Raw genomic sequence first — 10,000 nt, 5'->3', positions numbered from 1 at the left:
TTAATTTCTCAATCCGGCCAGGAGGCCTCTTTTTCGGCCACGCTCGGCCGGCGAGCCGGTCCGCTCTTTACCCCTGGTACCCCCAGCCCTACCCCTGGTACCTCCCCCATTGAAAATGAATGGCGACCCCTGGTACCCCCAGCAACACCCCTGGTACCCTCAGCCTTACCCCTGGTACCCTCAGCTCAACCCCTGGTACCCCCAGCCTAACCCCTGGTACCCTCAGCGGCACCCCTGGTACCCTCAGCAACACCCCTGGTACCCCCAGCCAGCTTCGCCCCTGGTACCCTCAGCCTTACCCCTGGTACCCTCAGCCCAACCCCTGGTACCCTCAGCCCAACCCCTGGTACCCCCAGCCAGCTTCGCCCCTGGTACCCTCAGCCTTACCCCTGGTACCCCCAGCCTTACCCCTGGTACCTCCAGCCTAACCCCTGGTACCTCCAGCCTTACCCCTGGTACCTCCAGCCTTACCCCTGGTACCTCCAGCCTTACCCCTGGTACCTCCAGCCGTACCCCTGGTACCCTCAGCCTTACCCCTGGTACCCTCAGCCTTACCCCTGGTACCCTCAGCCTTACCCCTGGTACCCTCAGCCGCACCCCTGGTACCCTCAGCGGCACCCCTGGTACCCTCAGCCTTACCCCTGGTACCCTCAGCCGCACCCCTGGTACCCTCAGCGGCACCCCTGGTACCCTCAGCGGCACCCCTGGTACCCTCAGCCGTACCCCTGGTACCCTCAGCCGAACCCCTGGTACCCTCAGCGGCACCCCTGGTACCCTCAGCGGCACCCCTGGTACCCTCAGCGGCACCCCTGGTACCCTCAGCGGCACCCCTGGTACCCTCAGCCGTACCCCTGGTACCCTCAGCGGCACCCCTGGTACCCTCAGCGGCACCCCTGGTACCCTCAGCTGCACCCCTGGTACCCTCAGCGGCACCCCTGGTACCCTCAGCGGCACCCCTGGTACCTCCGCCATTGAAAATGAATGGGCGGCCTTCCCACCTGCCGTCAGCCGCCCGGAGGGGGAAATAGAAAATATTCGAAAGTGCGGAGCTCCGCCGTCAGAGGCCGGCTTTTCGCCCGGGGTATCCGCCCCGGGGCGCCTCTCGGGCGACCTTCCCAACTGCCGTCGGCCGCCCGGAGGGGGAAATAGAAAATATTCGAAAGTGCGGAGCTCCGCCGTCAGAGGCCGGCTTTTCGCCCGAGGTATCCGCCCCGGGGCGCCTCTCGGGCGGCCTTCCCAACTGCCGTCGGCCGCCCGGAGGGGGAAATAGAAAATATTCGAAAGTGCGGAGCTCCGCCGTCAGAGGCCGGCTTTTCGCCCGAGGTATCCGCCCCGGGCGCCTCTCGGGCGGCCTTCCCAACTGCCGTCGGCCGCCCGGAGGGGGAAATAGAAAATATTCGAAAGTGCGGAGCTCCGCCGTCAGAGGCCGGCTTTTCGCCCGAGGTATCCGCCCCGGGCGCCTCTCGGGCGGCCTTCCCAACTGCCGTCGGCCGCCCGGAGGGGGAAATAGAAAATATTCGAAAGTGCGGAGCTCCGCCGTCAGAGGCCGGCTTTTCGCCCGAGGTATCCGCCCCGGGCGCCTCTCGGGCGGCCTTCCCAACTGCCGTCGGCCGCCCGGAGGGGGAAATAGAAAATATTCGAAAGTGCGGAGCTCCGCCGTCAGAGGCCGGCTTTTCGCCCGAGGTATCCGCCCCGGGCGCCTCTCGGGCGGCCTTCCCAACTGCCGTCGGCCGCCCGGAGGGGGAGATAGAAAATATTCGAAAGTGCGGAGCTCCGCCGTCAGAGGCCGGCTTTTCGCCCGAGGTATCCGCCCCGGGCGCCTCTCGGGCGGCCTTCCCAACTGCCGTCGACCGCCCGGAGGGGGAAATAGAAAATATTCGAAAGTGCGGAGCTCCGCCGTCAGAGGCCGGCTTTTCGCCCGAGGTATCCGCCCCGGGCGCCTCTCGGGCGGCCTTCCCAACTGCCGTCGACCGCCCGGAGGGGGAAATAGAAAATATTCGAAAGTGCGGAGCTCCGCCGTCAGAGGCCGGCTTTTCGCCCGAGGTATCCGCCCCGGGCGCCTCTCGGGCGGCCTTCCCAACTGCCGTCGGCCGCCCGGAGGGGGAAATAGAAAATATTCGAAAGTGCGGAGCTCCGCCGTCAGAGGCCGGCTTTTCGCCCGAGGTATCCGCCCCGGGCGCCTCTCGGGCGGCCTTCCCAACTGCCGTCGACCGCCCGGAGGGGGAAATAGAAAATATTCGAAAGTGCGGAGCTCCGCCGTCAGAGGCCGGCTTTTCGCCCGAGGTATCCGCCCCGGGCGCCTCTCGGGCGGCCTTCCCAACTGCCGTCGACCGCCCGGAGGGGGAGATAGAAAATATTCGAAAGTGCGGAGCTCCGCCGTCAGAGGCCGGCTCCACGCTTCATTCATCCGACCGAGACGCCTCTCCGCCGGCCACACTCGGCTGCGGGGCCGGCCCGCTCTCCGCCATTGAAAATGAATGGGGGGCATTTTCTCATGCTTTCAATCCGCCTAAGAGGCATCTTTCCCGGCCAACTTTGTGCCCCTGGTACCTCCAGCATCGAGAAAGCATGGTGACTCGTCCGACACATGCCCCCCTATATACGTTTCGGAAAGTATTTTGGTGAACGGTCACTTTCTAAGCCTTTCGCCTTCTTGACCCCCTAACTCCGCATATCTGGTTTACCTACTACAGCGCCCCTAACGACCAAAATCGGTACTGCTACCCCTGGTACCCCCGCCATTGAAAATGAATGGGGGAATTTTTTTAATCCCCCAGGCCGGCCAGGAGGCCCCTTTCCCGGCCAAACTCGCACGCTGGGCCGGCCCGCTCTTTACCCCTGGTACCCCCGCCATTGAAAATGAATGGGGGAATTTTTTTCAATCTCCCAGGCCGGCCAGGAGGGCTCTTTCCCGGCCACACTCGCACGCCGGGCCGGCCCGCTCTTTACCCCTGGTACCCCCAGCTCTACCCCTGGTACCCCCGCCATTGAAAATGAATGGGGGAATTTTTTCAATCTCCCAATCCGACCAAGAGGCCTCTTTTCCGGCCAAACTCGCACGCCGGGCCGGCCCGCTCTTTACCCCTGGTACCCCCAGCTCTACCCCTGGTACCCCCGCCATTGAAAATGAATGGGGGAATTTTTTCAATCTCCCAATCCGACCAAGAGGCCTCTTTTCCGGCCAAACTCGCACGCCGGGCCGGCCCGCTCTTTACCCCTGGTACCCCCAGCTCTACCCCTGGTACCCCCGCCATTGAAAATGAATGGGGGAATTTTTTCAATCTCCCAATCCGACCAAGAGGCCTCTTTTCCGGCCAAACTCGCACGCCGGGCCGGCCCGCTCTTTACCCCTGGTACCCCCAGCTCTACCCCTGGTACCCCCGCCATTGAAAATGAATGGGGGAATTTTTTCAATCTCCCACGCCGGCCAAGAGGCCTTTTTCCCGGGCACGCACGCTCGCCGGGCCGGCCCGCTATTATTAAACTCTCACCCCTGCAAGGAGGCCTTTTTCCCGGGCACGCACGCTCGCGGGGCCGGCCCGCTATTATTAAACTCTCACGCCGGCCAAGAGGCCTTTTTCCCGGGCACGCACGCTCGCCGGGCCGGCCCGCTATTATTGAACTCTCACGCCTGCAAGGAGGCCTTTTTCCCGGGCACGCACGCTCGCGGAGCCGGCCCGCTATTATTAAACTCTCACGCCTGCAAGGAGGCCTTTTTCCCGGGCACGCACGCTCGCCGGGCCGGCCCGCTATTATTAAACTCTCACGCCTGCAAGGAGGCCTTTTTCCCGGGCACGCACGCTCGCCGGGCCGGCCCGCTATTATTAAACTCTCACGCCTGCAAGGAGGCCTTTTTCCCGGGCACGCACGCTCGCCGGGCCGGCCCGCTATTATTAAACTCTCACGCCTGCAAGGAGGCCTTTTTCCCGGGCACGCACGCTCGCCGGGCCGGCCCGCTATTATTAAACTCTCACGCCGGCCAAGAGGCCCTTTTCCCGGGCACGCACGCTCGATGAGCCGGCCCGCTATTATTAAACTCTCACGCCGGCCAAGAGGCCCTTTTCCCGGGCACGCACGCTCGATGAGCCGGCCCGCTATTATTAAACTCTCACGCCGGCCAAGAGGCCTTTTTCCCGGCCACGCACGCTCGCGGAGCCGGCCCGCTATTATTAAACTCTCACGCCTGCAAGGAGGCCTTTTTCCCGGGCACGCACGCTCGCCGGGCCGGCCCGCTATTATTAAACTCTCACGCCTGCAAGGAGGCCTTTTTCCCGGGCACGCACGCTCGCCGGGCCGGCCCGCTATTATTAAACTCTCACGCCTGCAAGGAGGCCTTTTTCCCGGGCACGCACGCTCGCCGGGCCGGCCCGCTATTATTAAACTCTCACGCCTGCAAGGAGGCCTTTTTCCCGGGCACGCACGCTCGCCGGGCCGGCCCGCTATTATTAAACTCTCACGCCTGCAAGGAGGCCTTTTTCCCGGGCACGCACGCTCGCCGGGCCGGCCCGCTATTATTAAACTCTCACGCCGGCCAAGAGGCCCTTTTCCCGGGCACGCACGCTCGATGAGCCGGCCCGCTATTATTAAACTCTCACGCCGGCCAAGAGGCCCTTTTCCCGGGCACGCACGCTCGCCGAGCCGGCCCGCTATTATTAAACTCTCAGGCCCGCTATTATTAAACTCTCACGCCGGCCAAGAGGCCCTTTTCCCGGGCACGCACGCTCGATGAGCCGGCCCGCTATTATTAAACTCTCACGCCTGCAAGGAGGCCTTTTTCCCGGGCACGCACGCTCGCTGAGCCGGCCCGCTATTATTAAACTCTCACGCCGGCCAAGAGGCCCTTTTCCCGGGCACGCACGCTCGCCGAGCCGGCCCGCTATTATTAAACTCTCACGCCGGCCAAGAGGCCTTTTTCCCGGGCACGCACGCTCGCCGAGCCGGCCCGCTATTATTAAACTCTCACGCCGGCCAGGAGGCATTTTTCCCGGGCACGCACGCTCGCCGTGCAGGCCCGCCATTTGCCTACCACACCGCCGTCTGGCGGACACCAAGCGGTACCGCCGACCCCTCCCGTTGAAAATGAATGGGGGATTTTTTTTCAATCCCCCAAGCCGGCCAAGAGGCCTTTTTCCCGGGCACGCACGCTCGATGAGCCGGCCCGCTATTATTAAACTCTTACGCCTGCAAGGAGGCCTTTTTCCCGGGCACGCACGCTCGCCGAGCCGGCCCGCTATTATTAAACTCTCACGCCTGCAAGGAGGCCTTTTTCCCGGGCACGCACGCTCGATGAGCCGGCCCGCTATTATTAAACTCTCACGCCGGCCAGGAGGCATTTTTCCCGGGCACGCACGCTCGCCGTGCAGGCCCGCCATTTGCCTACCACACCGCCGTCTGGCGGACACCACGCGGTACCGCCGACCCCTCCCGTTGAAAATGAATGGGGGATTTTTTTTTACAATCCCCCAAGCCGGCCAAGAGGCCTTTTTCCCGGGCACGCACGCTCGATGAGCCGGCCCGCTATTATTAAACTCTCACGCCGGCCAAGAGGCCCTTTTCCCGGGCACGCACGCTCGATGAGCCGGCCCGCTATTATTAAACTCTCACGCCTGCAAGGAGGCCTTTTTCCCGGGCACGCACGCTCGCTGAGCCGGCCCGCTATTATTAAACTCTCACGCCGGCCAAGAGGCCCTTTTCCCGGGCACGCACGCTCGCCGAGCCGGCCCGCTATTATTAAACTCTCACGCCGGCCAAGAGGCCTTTTTCCCGGGCACGCACGCTCGCCGAGCCGGCCCGCTATTATTAAACTCTCACGCCGGCCAGGAGGCATTTTTCCCGGGCACGCACGCTCGCCGTGCAGGCCCGCCATTTGCCTACCACACCGCCGTCTGGCGGACACCAAGCGGTACCGCCGACCCCTCCCGTTGAAAATGAATGGGGGATTTTTTTTCAATCCCCCAAGCCGGCCAAGAGGCCTTTTTCCCGGGCACGCACGCTCGATGAGCCGGCCCGCTATTATTAAACTCTTACGCCTGCAAGGAGGCCTTTTTCCCGGGCACGCACGCTCGCGGGGCCGGCCCGCTATTATTAAACTCTCACGCCGGCCAAGAGGCCCTTTTCCCGGGCACGCACAGCTCGATGAGCCGGCCCGCTATTATTAAACACTCACGCCTGCAAGGAGGCCTTTTTCCCGGGCACGCACGCTCGCCGGGCCGGCCCGCTATTATTAAACTCTCACGCCGGCCAAGAGGCCTTTTTCCCGGGCACGCACGCTCGATGAGCCGGCCCGCTATTATTAAACTCTTACGCCTGCAAGGAGGCCTTTTTCCCGGGCACGCACGCTCGCCGAGCCGGCCCGCTATTATTAAACTCTCACGCCTGCAAGGAGGCCTTTTTCCCGGGCACGCACGCTCGCAGAGCCGGCCCGCTATTATTAAACTCTCACGCCGGCCAGGAGGCCTTTTTCCCGGGCACGCACGCTCGCCGTGCAGGCCCGCCATTTGCCTACCACACCGCCGTCTGGCGGACACCAAGCGGTACCGCCGACCCCTCCCGTTGAAAATGAATGGGGGATTTTTTTTTCAATCCCCCAAGCCGGCCAAGAGGCCTTTTTCCCGGGCACGCACGCTCGATGAGCCGGCCCGCTATTATTAAACTCTCACGCCGGCCAAGAGGCCCTTTTCCCGGGCACGCACGCTCGATGAGCCGGCCCGCTATTATTAAACGCTCACGCCTGCAAGGAGGCCTTTTTCCCGGGCACGCACGCTCGCCGGGCCGGCCCGCTATTATTAAACTCTCACGCCGGCCAAGAGGCCTTTTTCCCGGGCACGCACGCTCTCCGGGCCGGCCCGCTATTATTAAACTCTCACGCCTGCAAGGAGGCCTTTTTCCCGGGCACGCACGCTCGCCGTGCAGGCCCGCCATTTGCCTACCACACCGCCGTCTGGCGGACACCAAGCGGTACCGCCGACCCCTCCCGTTGAAAATGAATGGGGGATTTTTTTTCAATCCCCCAAGCCGGCCAAGAGGCCTTTTTCCCGGGCACGCACGCTCGCCGGGCCGGCCCGCTATTATTAAACGCTCAGGCCGGCCAAGAGGCCCTTTTCCCGGGCACGCACGCTCGCAGAGCCGGTCCGCTATTATTAAACGCTCACGCCTGCAAGGAGGCCTTTTTCCCGGGCACGCACGCTCGCCGGGCCGGCCCGCTATTATTAAACTCTCACCCCTGCAAGGAGGCCTTTTTCCCGGGCACGCACGCTCGCGGGGCCGGCCCGCTATTATTAAACTCTCACGCCGGCCAAGAGGCCCTTTTCCCGGGCACGCACGCTCGCCGAGCCGGCCCGCTATTATTAAACTCTCACGCCTGCAAGGAGGCCCTTTTCCCGGGCACGCACGCTCGATGAGCCGGCCCGCTATTATTAAACTCTCACGCCTGCAAGGAGGCCTTTTTCCCGGGCACGCACGCTCGCGGGGCCGGCCCGCTATTATTAAACGCTCAGGCCGGCCAAGAGGCCCTTTTCCCGGGCACGCACGCTCGATGAGCCGGCCCGCTATTATTAAACGCTCAGGCCGGCCAAGAGGCCCTTTTCCCGGGCACGCACGCTCGCAGAGCCGGCCCGCTATTATTAAACTCTCACGCCTGCAAGGAGGCCCTTTTCCCGGGCACGCACGCTCGATGAGCCGGCCCGCTATTATTAAACTCTCACGCCTGCAAGGAGGCCTTTTTCCCGGGCACGCACGCTCGCCGGGCCGGCCCGCTATTATTAAACTCTCACGCCGGCCAAGAGGCCTTTTTCCCGTGCACGCACGCTCGCCGAGCCGGCCCGCTATTATTAAACTCTCACGCCTGCAAGGAGGCCTTTTTCCCGGGCACGCACGCTCGCCGGGCCGGCCCGCTATTATTAAACTCTCACGCCTGCAAGGAGGCCTTTTTCCCGGGCACGCACGCTCGCCGGGCCGGCCCGCTATTATTAAACGCTCACGCCTGCAAGGAGGCCTTTTTCCCGGGCACGCACGCTCGCCGGGCCGGCCCGCTATTATTAAACTCTCACGCCGGCCAAGAGGCCCTTTTCCCGGGCACGCACGCTCGATGAGCCGGCCCGCTATTATTAAACTCTCACGCCGGCCAAGAGGCCTTTTTCCCGGGCACGCACGCTCGCCGAGCCGGCCCGCCTTTTGCCTACCACACCGCCGTCTGGCGGACACCGACCCCTGGTACATCTGCCATTGAAAATGAATGGGGGAATTTTTTCAAACTCCCAATCCGAGCAAGAGGCCCCTTTTCCGGCCACACTCGCCCGCCGGGCCGGCCCGCTCTTTACCCCTGGTACCCCCAGCAACACCCCTGGTACCCCCAGCCTTGCCCCTGGTACCTCCCCCATTGAAAATGAATGGTGACCCCTGGTACCCCCAGCAACACCCCTGGTACCCTCAACCTTACCCCTGGTACCCTCAGCTGCACCCCTGGTACCCTCAGCCTTACCCCTGGTACCCCCAGCCAGCTTCGCCCCTGGTACCCCCAGCCTTGCCCCTGGTACCTCCGCCATTGAAAATGAATGGGGGAATTTTTTCAAACTCCCAATACGACCAAGAGGCCCCTTTTCCGGCCAAACTCGCACGCCGGGCCGGCCCGCTCTTTACCCCTGGTACCCCCAGCTCTACCCCTGGTACCCCCGCCATTGAAAATGAATGGGGGAATTTTTTCAAACTCCCAATCCGACCAAGAGGCCCCTTTTCCGGCCACACTCGCCCGCCGGGCCGGCCCGCTCTTTACCCCTGGTACCCCCAGCCTTGCCCCTGGTACCTCCGCCATTGGAAATGAATGGGGGATTTTTTTCAAACTCCCAATCCGACCGAGAGGCCTCTTTCCCGGCCACACTCGCCCGCCGGGCCGGCCCGCTCTTTACCCCTGGTACCCTCAGCGGCACCCCTGGTACCTCCAGCCCTACCCCTGGTACCCTCAGCGGCACCCCTGGTACCCCCAGCGGCACCCCTGGTACCCTCAGCCTTACCCCTGGTACCCCCAGCGGCACCCCTGGTACCCTCAGCCTTACCCCTGGTACCCCCAGCGGCACCCCTGGTACCCTCAGCCTTACCCCTGGTACCCCCAGCGGCACCCCTGGTACCCTCAGCCTTACCCCTGGTACCCCCAGCGGCACCCCTGGTACCTCCAGCCCTACCCCTGGTACCCCCAGCGGCACCCCTGGTACCCTCAGCGGCACCCCTGGTACCCTCAGCCTTACCCCTGGTACCCCCAGCGGCACCCCTGGTACCCTCAGCCTTACCCCTGGTACCCCCAGCCAGCTTCGCCCCTGGTACCCCCAGCCTTGCCCCTGGTACCTCCGCCATTGGAAATGAATGGGGGATTTTTTTCAAACTCCCAATCCGACCGAGTGGCCTCTTTCCCGGCCGCACTCGGCCTCCTCGCCGGCCCCTTCCGGCGCTGCAAACTCCAAGTTTTCAATCCGACCGAGTGGCCTCTTTCCCGGCCGCACTCGGCCTCCTCGCCGGCCCCTTCCGGCTTGCAAACTCCAAGTTTTCAATCCGACCGAGTGGCCTCTTTCCCGGCCGCACTCGGCCTCCTCGCCGGCCCCTTCCGGCGCTGCAAACTCCAAGTTTTCAATCCGACCGAGAGGCCTCCCTCCCGGCCGCACTCGGCCTCCTCGCCGGCCCCTTCCGGCGCTGCAAACTCCAAGTTTTCAATCCGACCGAGAGGCCTCTTTCCCGGCCGCACTCGGCCTCCTCGCCGGCCCTCTCCTTCCGGGCGGGCCGACCCCTGGTACCTCCGCCGCGGAGGAAAAAATATGGGGAATTTTCTCATTCTCCCAATCCGGCCGAGGGGCCCCTCCGCCGGCCACGCTTCGCCTCGTCGCCGGCCCCCTCCTATGGTGCTCAAGATGACCTCCGCGGGCCGCGCCCCACGCTCCATTCATCCGACCAAGACGCCTCTCCGCCGGCCACGCTTCGCCACGTCGCCGGCCCTCTCTTCCGGTGCTCAAGATGA

This window comes from Hippocampus guttulatus, unplaced genomic scaffold, assembly GCF_054856545.1.
Source record: "Hippocampus guttulatus isolate MCC_2025c unplaced genomic scaffold, RoL_Hgut_1.0 HiC_scaffold_116, whole genome shotgun sequence".
Lineage (NCBI taxonomy): Eukaryota > Metazoa > Chordata > Actinopteri > Syngnathiformes > Syngnathidae > Hippocampus > Hippocampus guttulatus.
This window is presented reverse-complemented; position numbering follows the sequence as displayed.